Source organism: Phodopus roborovskii, unplaced genomic scaffold (genome assembly GCF_943737965.1).
Source record: "Phodopus roborovskii unplaced genomic scaffold, PHOROB, whole genome shotgun sequence".
Taxonomy (NCBI): domain Eukaryota; kingdom Metazoa; phylum Chordata; class Mammalia; order Rodentia; family Cricetidae; genus Phodopus; species Phodopus roborovskii.
Window position 1 is genome coordinate 13,942,477 of NW_026126511.1, and position 13,653 is coordinate 13,956,129.

The 13,653-nt window shown below is 41.5% G+C and overlaps 1 pseudogene; it reads left to right on the forward strand.

Annotated features, from left to right (window-relative positions):
- Window positions 1–5,918: 5,918 nt before the first annotated feature.
- On the forward strand, window positions 5,919–9,667 carry LOC127230440 (60S ribosomal protein L21-like; annotated as a pseudogene).
- Window positions 9,668–13,653: the final 3,986 nt, after the last annotated feature.

Consider the following 13,653-nt stretch of genomic DNA (forward strand, 5'->3'; position numbering starts at 1 on the left):
AACTCGACCTGAAATTGTCATTTCTTAAGCATCTCAGCTTTAGTGTTCTGCCCAGACTTCCAGCCCTCTGTCCCACAAAACCTTATGATTTGCAAACAGAGTGTGCTTCTTGTGTGCAAGCTACAGAGGCCTTGAATTCCCCCAATATTCTCTGGAATTTAGTTGGATCTGTGATTGTTACATATCTACAACTGAGCCAATCTGCAGGTCAGAGTGAGAATATGAGCTCGGGGAGCACACTTCATCAACATTCCACAGGACTCAGTTCATCCTCTCAAGAGCCACCTGGATTCTCAAAGTGAAAAACCAGAAGCTGTGGGAAGTTGCAATGAAACAATAAATTTGAAGAATAATTACCAACATCACAGTATCACTTAAATGAAACTATGGCAGAAATTAGAGGAAGAAGGAAGACTCTGCAATTGAAAAACCTATAAACCAGCAATAAAGCAGGGAGGCTTATCTTTACGTACGAGGGTATTTCACACTGCAGCATACTTATAATCTGAAGTGTATTTATTGCTACCCCCCCTGCCTGCCATTCCAAATAGAATACCATCAAGAGACAGACCGCACTAAAATTTTCTTTTAGTAATTTGTTTTCATTTTTGGGGCTTTTTTTTTTTTTAATAAAAATCCAGGTGAGGGCTCCTGCTGCCAAGCCTGTGGCCTGAGTTTGATCCCTAGAACCCACAGGGTAGAAGAAGAGAACTGACTCCCACAAATGTTTTTTGACCGCCTTTCACCTGTGCAGTGTGCACAGAGAGCGAGAAGAAATAAATAGGACTGGAATTAATAACCCAGAGAGACAAACTCTAGCTTTCCCCAATTTCACCCATTATTAACTTTTGGGTGTTAAACTCTGCTAAGATAAAGCAATCGCCACTTCCTTTTTTTTGAATGCCAAAAATTTAAACATAATAGAACTGAAATATCCCAACCATAAATGAGAAGGTAAAAGCACAAAAGTTGAATTGAGTGCAAATTTTTTGCCTAACAGCATCTATTTCTCTTGAGGAAAACAATGTTGTCATTTTCAGTAGATGAACTATAAGGAGAAAGAAGTTGTGGTAAGGCTGAGGAACATCACTATTTTTCAAGAAAACACTTTTTCACATAATGGTTGTCAGTAAGACACTCACCAGCTTTTTAAAAATGCCTGCTCTGCTGTTCTGGAAATAAGCTGGAGAGATACTGTATCATATGAAGAAAATTTCCGTAGCACTTCAGAGTGTGCTGGACTTCAGTTATTAGAGCTCTTTACAAGTTCCCATTATGTATTGTTACTCTGCCTGCTAAGATTTGTTTAACCACGTATTCCAAAGCCATTAACATAGTACTTTAAAGCTGAAGTAGCTCCGTTCGTTGAGAGAGCGTTACACTGATGATAAAACCGTACTTTATTTTGGCATTGAAACAAAGGCAAAGAAAGAGAAAGAAACTGCCATGGACGAAGTTTCACAAAGTGATTTTAGACATTTTTTTTTAAGTAACAACCAACAAATAACACCCTCTTGATAAGATACTGGGAAATTATAAGCAATTTTGTGTTTCCTCATCCAAGCATCTGGCTGCATTTGTAGAACTATGCATTCACTCAAGATCCTCAACTTTTAATAAAACACTATTTTTAAATTACCGGGATTGAATGAAAATAGTTCCGATAGGTTTATATATTAGAATGCTTGGTCACCAGGGAGTAGAGCTGTAACTGTGTGGTCTTGTTGAAGGAGGTATGTCATTTGGAGTGTGCTTAGAGGTCTCAAAAGCCCAATCCAGGCTTAGACTTGCTCACACACTTCATGTCTCTCTCTCTCTCTCCCTCTTCCTCTCCTTCTCCCTCTGTTTCTCTTCTTCCCTCCCTCCCTCCATCCATCCATCCTTCCTTCCCTCGTCCTGCTACTTATAGATAAGGGTGTAAACCTCTCAGGTACTACTCTAACACCATGCATACCTAGTTTCCAACATAATGATCATGAACTAATTCTCTAAAACTGTAAGCAAGCTCCAATTATGTGTGTGTGTGTTTTAAATAAGAGCTGCCTTGATCATGGTATCTCTTCACAGCAACCGACCAATAACTAAGACAGAAGTTGGTGGGGATTGGTGTATTGCTCTGAGAGACATGGCCATGCTGTTGTTTAGAGAAATGGATGATTTGGGGACTTTAGACTAGAAAAGTAGTTAAACCCTTGAGTGAGCTTATTGGGCCATGTTAGTAGGAACATGGAAGACAGTAGTGCCGATAATGAATTATGGAGGCCCTACTCCAGAGGTTTCACAGGGGAGCAATATTAATATGAACTGCTAGGCTATAGACCATTCTTGCGGTAGTTTGGCAAAAAATGTGTCTGCATTTCTCTCTTGTTCTAAAAGTCTGCCTGAGGCTAAACTGAACATTTTTTAGATTAATGGTTTTGGTATAGGAGATTTCAAGACAGCCTAGTATTGACTATGTCCTACAGATATTAATGATCGCTATAATACAGACCTACAATGAAAAAACAAACAAACAAAAAGAAATAAAAAACAACGCACACTTTGAGGAGAAAAGGAACACCAGAGAGGGTAGCGGAGCAAAGTTCAGTGCTCAAGGAGATAAAAAGTTTGAAGAAAAGCTTGATGCTAAATGACATAAAGGGGGTGGTGCCCTCCGGAGCAAGACCCCACCCAGCCAAACTTCTAGCTTGTGACATAGGATTAAAGGAAAGTTTAAGCAGTAAAGGAAACCATCAACAACAGAAACTGTATGCAAATGCAGTTCAAGGAGGGGCCTGGTTCCAGCCACAGCAAGCAGCATTTGGCAGCTTCAGCCATATGGTTCTGGCTTTAGATTCAAGACAGATATAGGCAAGGGGTTAGGAAGCTTTCCTCCATGGTTAAGGAAATCGACTGAGGCCAGGAATGTGGCAAAGTACGTCTCAGAGTGAAGATCTTGAGTGGCCATGTGGGAATCTATGAAGATGAAGCCTGGGTTGGTTGGAGACCTCAAGAAGTTGCAGATGCCAGAGCTTTGGGATATCTGACAAAGAGAACTTCTAACGGGGAGTGGAAATAGCCAGAGAGAGAAGTATGCTGCAATCAACAAAGCTGAAAGGAGTTGGAATTCTAAAGCGTGGGATGCCCGATGTCCGGCTGGTTTTCTTGTTTCGGTCCAGAATTCCCTCACCATGTCCCCTTCCCTCCCTTTTGGAACAGCAGTTTATATCCTGTGTCATTGTGTGTTGGAAGTGTGTGATCTGTGTTTGCTTTTGATTGTACAGGGGGTTGCAGAACAACTTAGGACTTTTCCACAGTGCTGTGACTGTGAAACATCATGGGGACGTCTGAAGTTGGACTGAACGTATTTTGTTTGCATTATGATGTGGTTAAAAGCCTCTGGTTGCCAGGAAGTGGAATGTGGAGGTTGGAATGAAAATGGCCCCCATAGACTTCTATATTTGAATGCTGGATCACCAAAGAGTGGGATTATAGGGAAGAATTAGGAGATAGGATCTTGTTGGAAGAGGCGTGTCACTGGGAGTCTGCTTGCAGATTTCAAAAGCCCACACGTACCAGGGCCAGTTTCCGGCTCTCTCCCTCTCTATCTCCCTCCCTCTCTTCTCCCTTCCTCTCTTCCTCTCTCCCTCCCTCCTTCCCTTCTCCTTCCTGTTTTCTGTAGATTGGGATATAAAGCTCTCAGGAGCCACTCCAACTCTATGACTGTCTGCTTCCCACCATGATGATCATGGATCATCTAAGCAAGTGCCAGTCAAATGCTTTCTTCTGTAAGAGTCGTCATAGCCATGGTGTCTCTTCACAGCTAAGACACAATCAGAGCAAAAGAAGTCAACAATTCACATCAAAATGTATAATCTCCCAATTTCATGCCTTTGAAGTTCACTTGTAAATTGATTTTTATTTTGGCCAAAGAATATTTGTTGATATCTATTTGAAGACTGAAGCTATTTTAAGATAGACGTTTTCTCTCTAACTCATGTATCATGCATAGAAAAAAAGAGAGACAAAAAGTTTTAAGAGAAGAAATACCTTCCCCAGATTTTTGTTAAACATAAAATTTGGGTAAAACTTGGTATTTCACTGTCAGGAAATTTAATTTTTCATTTTTTTAGGTTATTTTTTTTCATTTAATTGTTCTCTGAGTCATACTCATACACCACTTGAGTTCCCACAGCACTGTTAGCTGCCCCGTTATCTCCAGCCTCATCATGTATTTGTGAGAGTTCCAGGAAGCCCCAGACCGTAGAGCTGAACATCAGATTAATTGAATTCAAGGAGCCACACTGCCTCTCCAGCTCCTGTGATGTTGAATCACAGTGACTACGATATTGTTCCTTTCCAAAAAAAAAAAAAAAGTATCGGATAACCCTGTAAGTCCAGTTAGAGCTGTCATCATGAGCACAGGTGCCGGGCTGTCTTCTGGAATGGGAACCAGCCAGTGGCCACAGCCTCATAAAAGAATGATTCTCTCCTTCCCAGAAGCTGCTCACTACCAGTACCTCCTCAGTAGGGGTGGGGTCTGGAGGTCCTCTACGACACCTGTGTCAAGCTTTTGGCTGGCCTGTGTGTCAGCCTCGTTCAGATAACCACAGCTGCTCTTTATTGTGAGCGCATGAAGTAACAGATTGGAAAGGGCCCAAAAGATGAGGAGGGCAAGCATAGTTCTCCAGTGTGCACTCCAGACTCTGCTGGGTCCCATCAGGACAGAGACTGTGCAGGGCTACTAATCCACTGGGGAATGAAACGAAGACTGGTTTAGGTCAAATCAGAAGTTTGGAACTTACCCGATATGAAGGGAAAGAAACAAGGCCAAACCTTTGTTCTGTAGCTATGAAGAGCTTCCACATAGGATCCCAAGTGGAGAAGTGAGGACCTCCAGGTCCCTCCCTGTGATGCTGCCATTCGCCTCCAGCTCCCCAAGTATCTGAAATGTCCATAAGCCGCCCCTGGCATCCTGTGGAGGATCCTCTGGCACCTGGGTCTGAGCCCTCCAGGGCAGTTCCACACCTGTTTCCTACTGTAAGCCTCCCACAGCAGCAGCAGTCCACCCCTTACCATCCCTTGGGTCAGCAACACACTTAGCAATGCTGTTCTTTTCTATCTGAAGTCAACAGAAGAGGAGATTTTGTAACTTGTGGCTCTGTTGTTCTCTGTCAAGTTGCAAGAGCGAGATGAGAAGTTACATGAATGGTCAAGGGGGGAGGGGGGAGAAGTAACCAATTTAGCCGAAAATGGAAAAGACCCTGAAGAGGTTTTAGCTAAGCAAAGCATCTATCCAAACCGAACATGGCATCTATACCGTCGGCTTCCCAATCCCAGCATGCACCTTACTGGCGTTTCCTTCCCCGGCTTTCCCCCACTCCCCTCTCCTTTGCAACATAGCTCCTGTGTCCTTACTATGTTCTTAAGTTCGGCTCTTGCCCAAATCTGACCTACCTTTCCATTAGCAAAACTCCAGCCCCCACCCCCCAACTCTCCTGATTTCCCCACTGTGGCTTCCTGAGGTGTTTTCTTTATACCTTTACAATAAAGAAGGAAATAAACGTTCCACCCTGCCTCTGAGTGATGCAGATGGAAGCCCATGCTTTTTGTTTGTCTTGTTTTTACAGGGTTTTTTGTTTGTTTGTTTGTTTGTTTCTTTTGTTGGTTGGTTGGTTTTTTGTTTGTTTTTCGGCAAGCATTAAGGAACTGAGAGCAGAGGCAAAGGACAGAGAGGAAGCCACCGTCTCCCTGAAAGAGTTGAAACTAGACTAATGAAAGACAGTGAGGATGGTAGCCTTACGTTACCCTCTTTACAAATTTGCGATTTTATATTTATATTGTATAAATCCAGGTGCCAAATCAAAGCAGATTAATTTTATTGCCTTAAAGTATAAGATTTCTGGGCCGCGGCAGCCATCTTCCAGTAACTCGCCAAAATGACAAACACCAAGGGAGAGAGGAGAGGCACTCGCTACATGTTCTCTCAGCCTTTTAGGAAGCATGGAGTTGCTCCTTCGGCCACGTATATGCGAATCTACAAGAAGGGTGACATTGTAGACATCAAGGGAATGGGCACTGTTCAAAACGGAACGCCCCACAAGTGTTACCATGGCAAGACAGGAAGAGTCTACAATGTCACTCAGCATGCCGTGGGCATCATTGTAAACAAGCAAGTTAAGGGCAAGATTCTCGCCAAGAGGATTAACGTGCGGATTGCAAGCACTCTAAGAGCAGAGACAGCTTCCTGAAGCGGGTGAAGGAGAACGACCAGAAGAAAAAGGAAGCCAAGGAGAAGGGCACCTGGGTTCAGCTCAAGCGCCAGCCTGTTCCACCCAGAGAAGCACACTTTGTGAGGACAAACGGGAAGGAGCCTGAGCTGCTGGAGCCCATCCCATATGAATTCATGGCTAATGTACAAAAAGAAATAAAGACCTGGACTGTAAAGGGTTTTTCTTAAAAAAAAAAAAAAAAAAAAAAAAAAAAAAAGTATAAGATTTCTGACATTAGTCTCAACTTTAAAAGAACACCATTAATATTCTCATTAATGAACAGAAACTTACTTGTCCCGTGGAATTCCAAGGTCCATGGGTTTTATGTGGAGGAGAACTTTCTTTTTCTCTGTATATGTCACGGCGAAAATCTTCACAATGTTATGGAAAAAAAATGACAGCCAGTTGAACTCATTTGTTTTCCCCCCTATGGACCTCAAGGCAACAAATCCTCTCCTGCATCGACAGCATCAGTCCATCCGTCCGTTTTTAACTGGCTTGCCGCTTAACACTATAGTATTTAGGCTTCAGTGCCCACTGCGTGAACCCACGTGACATCGTTAAACCATGGTGCCCAGCTCTGGGAAAAGCTAGAAAATGCTTTCAGTTGCAGCCTGTTGTTGACCTTATCTTTTATTCTCAACTATAAGTCCCTAACAGGAACTCAGAAAGAAAACTGGGCAGGAGAGCCGGCTCAGTGGTTAAGAGCACTTGGTGCTCTTGCGGAAGACCCAGGTTCAATTCCCAGCACCCACACAGCATTTGCAATTATCCTTAACTCTGATTCTGAGGACTCTGGACTTTCTCTTTTGAACTCACTAGGCACCACGCACTCAGACAATACGCTCCATACAGGCAAAACATTCAAACACATAAAATAAATCGATAAATCTTTTTAAATTTTTAAAGAAAAACGTAGCGCCTACTGAACTGCGTATGTTGATGGTGAATTGTGGCTGTAAAACTTTTGGCAACTTGCTTTGCCCGTAGGCAATCGTAGTGAGAAAAGAAGTCCAGAGCGAAGAGTAATACCTGTTGGGTAACCATATTCGAATAACTACATCTCTCCCTGCTTGTGACTTTCTCCACCACTGTCCCACAAAATTTCTCCTCGGCATTGACTCCTCTACAAAAAAAATTTCAAGTCGATCTGGATCGTACCACAAAGTTCCAGGAAAGAGTTCTCAGACCATTGTCTTCTGGGTAATTAAAACTACATTACGACCCAGCCGTTGACAATTAGTAAAACAACACCGTTACCAAAGCCAGGGCCTCGGGGAGATTATAACATTAAGGAATGTGTATCTTTCAAACTAACAAAATGTGGAAAATACATTTTCTTATTTGGTATAATCATCACATTTGGGAAGCACATGAAGATTGGTCCCAAAGTGATTTTTTTTTTATTGCTACCTAGTAAATGCTTAAAATAAAGGGATAAAATGGAAATATTAAATGTTATATTGTAAATATAATCCTCTGCCTGAAGGATTTCCAACTTTTTCAGTTCGTAAAAAGTTTCGTGTTTCAATCAAATGTCAAGTCATAATGGCATAGTCACATGATTACAACTCTTGCAAAAAATGAAATTTGCTCCCGTGTGCTGTTAGTAATTACTTGGTACCAGAAGGGAAGACACAGGTAGAAAGATAAGTGTGCCACATCCTATAAAAGCACATTTCATTCCAAAGGTTTGGATTACACTGGGGTTTGGATGAATGGCAGATTCATTCTTGAAAATCTTTTTTACATATAATAATAAGCAGGGCATCTGCAAGTACTTTTCAATAATGAAAATACTTTAATTGTGGTTAGATTTCTACCCAAGGATTATAATTTTAAACTTTTATTTACCACATTTAATTGCCAATTTTCTGTTCAAGTTATTTCTCTATATTTATTCTAAACTTACTTGGAAATACTTCTAAGTATGAGTGGCAAATACGGTTTATTTTGTACTTCATTTTTACATGCCTCTTTGACTTTAAAAGGAAAACAAAACTTGCATATGTCCTAGTTGACAAACCACTACCAACATCCTGTGTTTATAAATGAAGTTTTATAGGGATGTGGCCTCACCCATTTGTTTACATATTATCTGGGGACCACTTTGCCATTCTAAGAGTAGTTTCAGTAGGTTGTAAATCCAACTGCCCCCCCCAAATAGTTATTATCTCATTATTTAGTGAGGTATAAACAAAGAGCCAACCTCTGTTCTATATAAGTTTGTGCTTTTATTCATCCCTTTCCCAACCTGTACATTATAGCTCACCTTCAAGACAACTTATTTCCCCTTTAGTAAAGAGAAAACTAAGGCAACCATTTAATAGTAATACATTATAAATGATACTATCTCATGAGGCAATTAATATACAGAAAAAAACAAAAAACAAAACAAACTTCACATGTTCCTCCACAGTAGAAGGGGAGCTTAATGTCAATAAACTTATGATTTTTCTTGTGCATCAAATCAAGGACTATAAATGTCACTTTCTTGTAATTACATTGACAACTAAATCTGTGTGCTAATAATACAACTAAAATCTAGTTGGTATATTCACCTCTATTCTATTTTCAGGGAAAAATCTCAAACGGTGGCATTTCCAAGCATCGTGGCCTTGTGTCTGGTGGGTAAGTGGAGAAAGGGAAACCACTTTCTAATGGCTCTTGTTTGTCTCTACTTTCTCCTATTGTGTTGACTGTATGGACCATGACCTTGGCTTCAGAGCCAGGGCTGGGTTTACAGCTAGGCCAGGCCCACTGCAATTACTTAAATGCCCAACCATAATTTGTAAGGAATAAGTTTTTTCCGCCTGTCCCTAGTCTTGTCCCGCCGCTGCGCCAACCCCAAATGACACACCGAGACTCTGTATTTGATATAATGCTGTTGGCCAGGTACTTCTTTCTTATGGGCTAGCTCTGTCTTAAGTATTAACCCATTTCTATTAATCTAAGTATTTCCACGTGGTCTCATCTTACACCGGAGAGGGGGCTGGCGTTGTGCTCTGCCTGGTCTCTACATACTGACTCCTCCCTACTACTTCCCCTCTCCTCCTAGTCTCCTAGTCCCGCCTATCTTGATTTCCTATTGGCCAGCAGTGCTTTATTCATTAACCAGTATGAGAAACATTTACAGAATGACATCCCATCAATAATTGATTCAGAATGGGGGAATGCCCAGAGCCAAACACAGCCCTTTCCCGAGCAGTGGAGTTTGAGTAGCAAGTAGCCCTTTTGTTCTTTTCTTTTTGTATCACAGAGCTATAACCGAGACTGAAAATGTCATTAATCATAATTCTACCCAGGAGTGGAGGATGAAAAGGAAAGGAGGAGAGGAAGATGGGATCGAGGAGAAGGTGGCAAGGACCAGCGTCGTCTCTGACTTTAGGCATCCTCTCGTCCTTCCTCTAGGTTAGAGACCATGGTCCCTAAGGTCACCTTTCCTTGCTGTAGCTTAAGCAGCATCACTGGGAACCAAGATCTCTCACTAGTAGAAACAAACACTCCTCAATGAAGGCAGCTGTGGCACCAGGACATGTCAAGGGCAGGAATGGGAGATGGGGCGTGGCAAGACCCGAAATAACGACTTCCTTAAAAGAGGGTTCCCTTTCTTCTCCTCCAGCAGAGGAAGAAACAGAATAGTTTGGTGTGTCTGTGGGGTGGGGATCCGGAAAAAGCATTAACACAACAATTCTTAGCTCAATTTAACAGACTGTAATCTGATCCGCCTGCTCTTCACAGCAAATTCATCACACAGCCTTCCTTTCCGTTCATTTTCTGATCTGATGTCTCAGCTTCACTTCTCATACACAGAGTTCTTACGTCTGGAAGCTTTAAAAGCCATTCATAAGATCTGCTCTAAACCTTAGCTTGAGTATCAGGTTCATTTCCATGCCGTTAGATTGGAAGACTTTAACCTTTCTTTCATTTTGTGCAAGGAAAAACTGTAAAATGGTGCAGAAAATAAAACACATTCGAATCAATCTAGATTTTTAACTTGGCCGATCCTCCCCTGCTGTGTGCATCTAATGCTGTGCCTCTGAGAATAGAACGTATTAGCAATCCTAAAGTAAAAAGGACAGGATATTTTTCAACAAGGGCCTGAGCTTTGCCAAACATCCCAGGGTTTGTCTCCAAGGACCTGAAAAGAAAGGAAAGCATGAAGAAGGGAAACCATAAAGCATGCAGCCCAGCTATCATCTAATTACTGGATGAATGGTGCAGTTGTTTTGTCTGATTGCACTGAGCTAGTTATCCACTGCTAGCTTCATTGACAAAATGGGAATCTACACAAATTATAGGGAAATTCAAGCACTAAAAGAATGTTTTGGTTCAGAGGTTTGCAATGACTATTGGCTTTGGTTTTTGGCAAAGTCTGCCTTGGCTGCATGTACTCAGCTGTGCTGGGTCAGCTTGAAGCTTTCCCAAAAGCCTAGAAGAGCACAGACGTCCCTGTCATCTGTAACCCATCAATAAATTAAAATGATGTTCTCTAGCTCGTGTTTGTTTCTTGGCAGGCTAATCTACAATCAGAAAAAAAAAAGAAAAAAGAAAAAAAAAGAAAGAAAGAAAGAAAAGAAAAGCCTTTCATTTGTGCAGTGCAGTTAAAGGAAGGAAGCTTTTGTATGTGGGTTCATTGAGACCAAAATATTAAAAAGTGGAAGAGGAAAACCATATGTTGCTGCTCTCAGAGGCAGGCAACTCCAAGTCCCGGTCCAGTTCATTATACAGAGACACGGATGCTTTACTGTGAGTAAAGGGGGTACTAACAGCAACACTAACACCCTTTGTTACAAATATTGACTTTTGAAAGTTTATTCTTTCAGACTTCATGCATGTTTATAAAGTATTTTTATCATACTTACACCCTCATTTTCTCCTCCAAATCCTCCTGTCCCCCCCCCTCTCTCTATATATATATATATATGTATGTATGTGTGTGTGTGTGTGTGTGTGTGTGTATATATATATATATATATATATATATATATATATATATATCCCACTGAATCCAATTAGTGCTGCCGAAATGCACATGGTTGTGAGAGCTCGGGCAATCTACCAGTGGGCATAGCCCCAAGCAAATGATTTTCCCTCTCCTAACAGCCATCAACTGCCAATAAACTCCTCAGCTAGGGTTGGGGCCCTGACAAACACTGACATTCTAAATGGTGTTTCGTTTTCTTCAACTTTTGTTGTTTGTTATTGTTTATATAAAAAAAAAACCCTACAAATTAGACTTTTCAAAGAAACCTGACATCTTCAAAGGTTTTAGGAGTGTTTTCGATTTGTACTGTTAGAAGGGAAATTGGACAGACTAGATAGAAGAGATAATGGCCAGGAACTTCTTGTTCTTTTTCTAGGTATACTTAAGTGAGATGAAACTTTAGAATTGTAACAGCTGGATACAGACTAAAGTAACAGTAGGGACATCACCAGAATGATTGTCTATATCCTTCTCTATTGCCAAATAAATAATGAGGTATTGGCTTATTCCTCTGCACTGACAAGGGGTTTTCCTTGACCTTGTATCATTTGTAAACAGGCACACTAATCAGAGCAAGACTGGTGTTCTTCTAGCCATCCAGCATGCTCTTGTGACAACCAAGTCTGTGTTGCATTCCCTTTATATCTCTTCAAAGCAGCCAAGGATAAATTCCGCTTTAACACATGGGCCCTTCATAGAAATTATGACTCCCAGCATAAAATGTCAGTAGTTTATGGCCTCATGTGTCAATGCCTCAGTTCCTCGGGAAGCAAATTGATATTATTCATCTTTTGGAGTGGGAGATTTAGTACAAGAGCATGATTAGCAGGAACTGTGAAAGTTCTCAGAGTCCTACTGGTTGTGTCAACTGTAATGAAATAAATAAATAAACAAACAAACGAGGTTTACCAGGAGTATGAAATAGTTCTTCTCAATGACTATCTAACAAGGTGGTGGCTTGAATGAGAACAACCTCCATAGGCTCATGTGTCCCAACCCTGGGCTCCCAGTTGGTGGCACTGTCTGGGGAGGATTAAAAGGTGTGTCCTTGTTGGAGGAGGTGTGTCACTAGGGATGGGTTTTGAGGCTCCAAACGTCTAGAGCCGTTCTCAGTGTGCCTCTTTGCCTTCTGCTTGGAGAACCTCTTAGCTGTTCTAGTCTCCACACTATCGCTTTGCCAGTGTGAACTCTGACCCTCTGAAACCATTGGCCCAATTAAATATTTCTTTTATAGGTTGCCTTGGCCACGTCATTTTGTCACAGCAATAGAATATTAACTAAGACACTGACTACCACAAACCTACACTCAGAACCACAGTCTTTTGCCCAAAGGCCACCACCACATTCTGCACAGCTTGGTCTTAGAAACATGAAGGTAGGACAGACATATGTACAGAAAATCTCGGCTTGGATGGGCTGCACTTGCTGTGACGGAGTATGCCTACTCTGCAACAACCAGCACCTGTAAGCAGCTTCCTGGTACTCGGCACATTTCTCATGTAGCACAGGAGAAGTTAGTCTCAGAAGGAGGTGTCTGTAAGAGCAAGTCTCAGACAGTAACACAAGAGTAGAGGAAGCTGCGGTGATGCTTTCTGTATACTCTGCCAACACCAGCACACAGAGCAGAGGAGGATTTGCCAATTCCCATGGGCCTGGGGCACCAGTGTTCTTGTCAATAATATACATTCACTCAGGGTTCTTCTGCTCTTTACAGGCTACCACAGCCTTACACACACACACACACACACACACACACACACACACACACTGTTTGGTCTCACATTCGTTAATTCTTGTGGCCAAAGGTAGTTGTTTTAAAATTCTTACATAACCTTTTTTTTTTTTTTTTTTTTTTTTTTTTTTTTTTTTGGACTTATAAATCTTAAAAACTTTGTTTTGTCTCAACCTCTGGGGATATTTATGGTTTACCATGTTATATGTATTCCCACCGCAATACTATTCTACCCCCAAATAAATTCAATTAATGTCTAAAGCATATCTCTAGTGCAGGTAGAGTATGCACATCTATAGCCCATGCTTTTGGGGAAGTAGAGGCAGAATGGTCAAGAATTCATGGTCAACCTCGGCTACAAAACCATCCTGGGATACACTGGTGTCTAATGTAGGTAGATGAGGATGCTCAGGGATTAAGAGCATTTAATGCTTTTGCCAAGGACTGGAGTTCAGTTTCCAGTACCCACACAGTGGCTCACGTCTGTCTGTAACTCCAGTTTTGTGAGCTCCAATGATAATCTCTGACCTCCATAAAATATATGTGTGTGTGTGTGTGTGTGTGTGTGTGTGTGTGTTATACATACTTACATGCAAGAAAAATGCATGAAATGAAACAAATTTTAAACAAGACAAAGAGAAATCTCTAAAGCCAGGCTTGGTGATATAGAAGAACTGACCCAA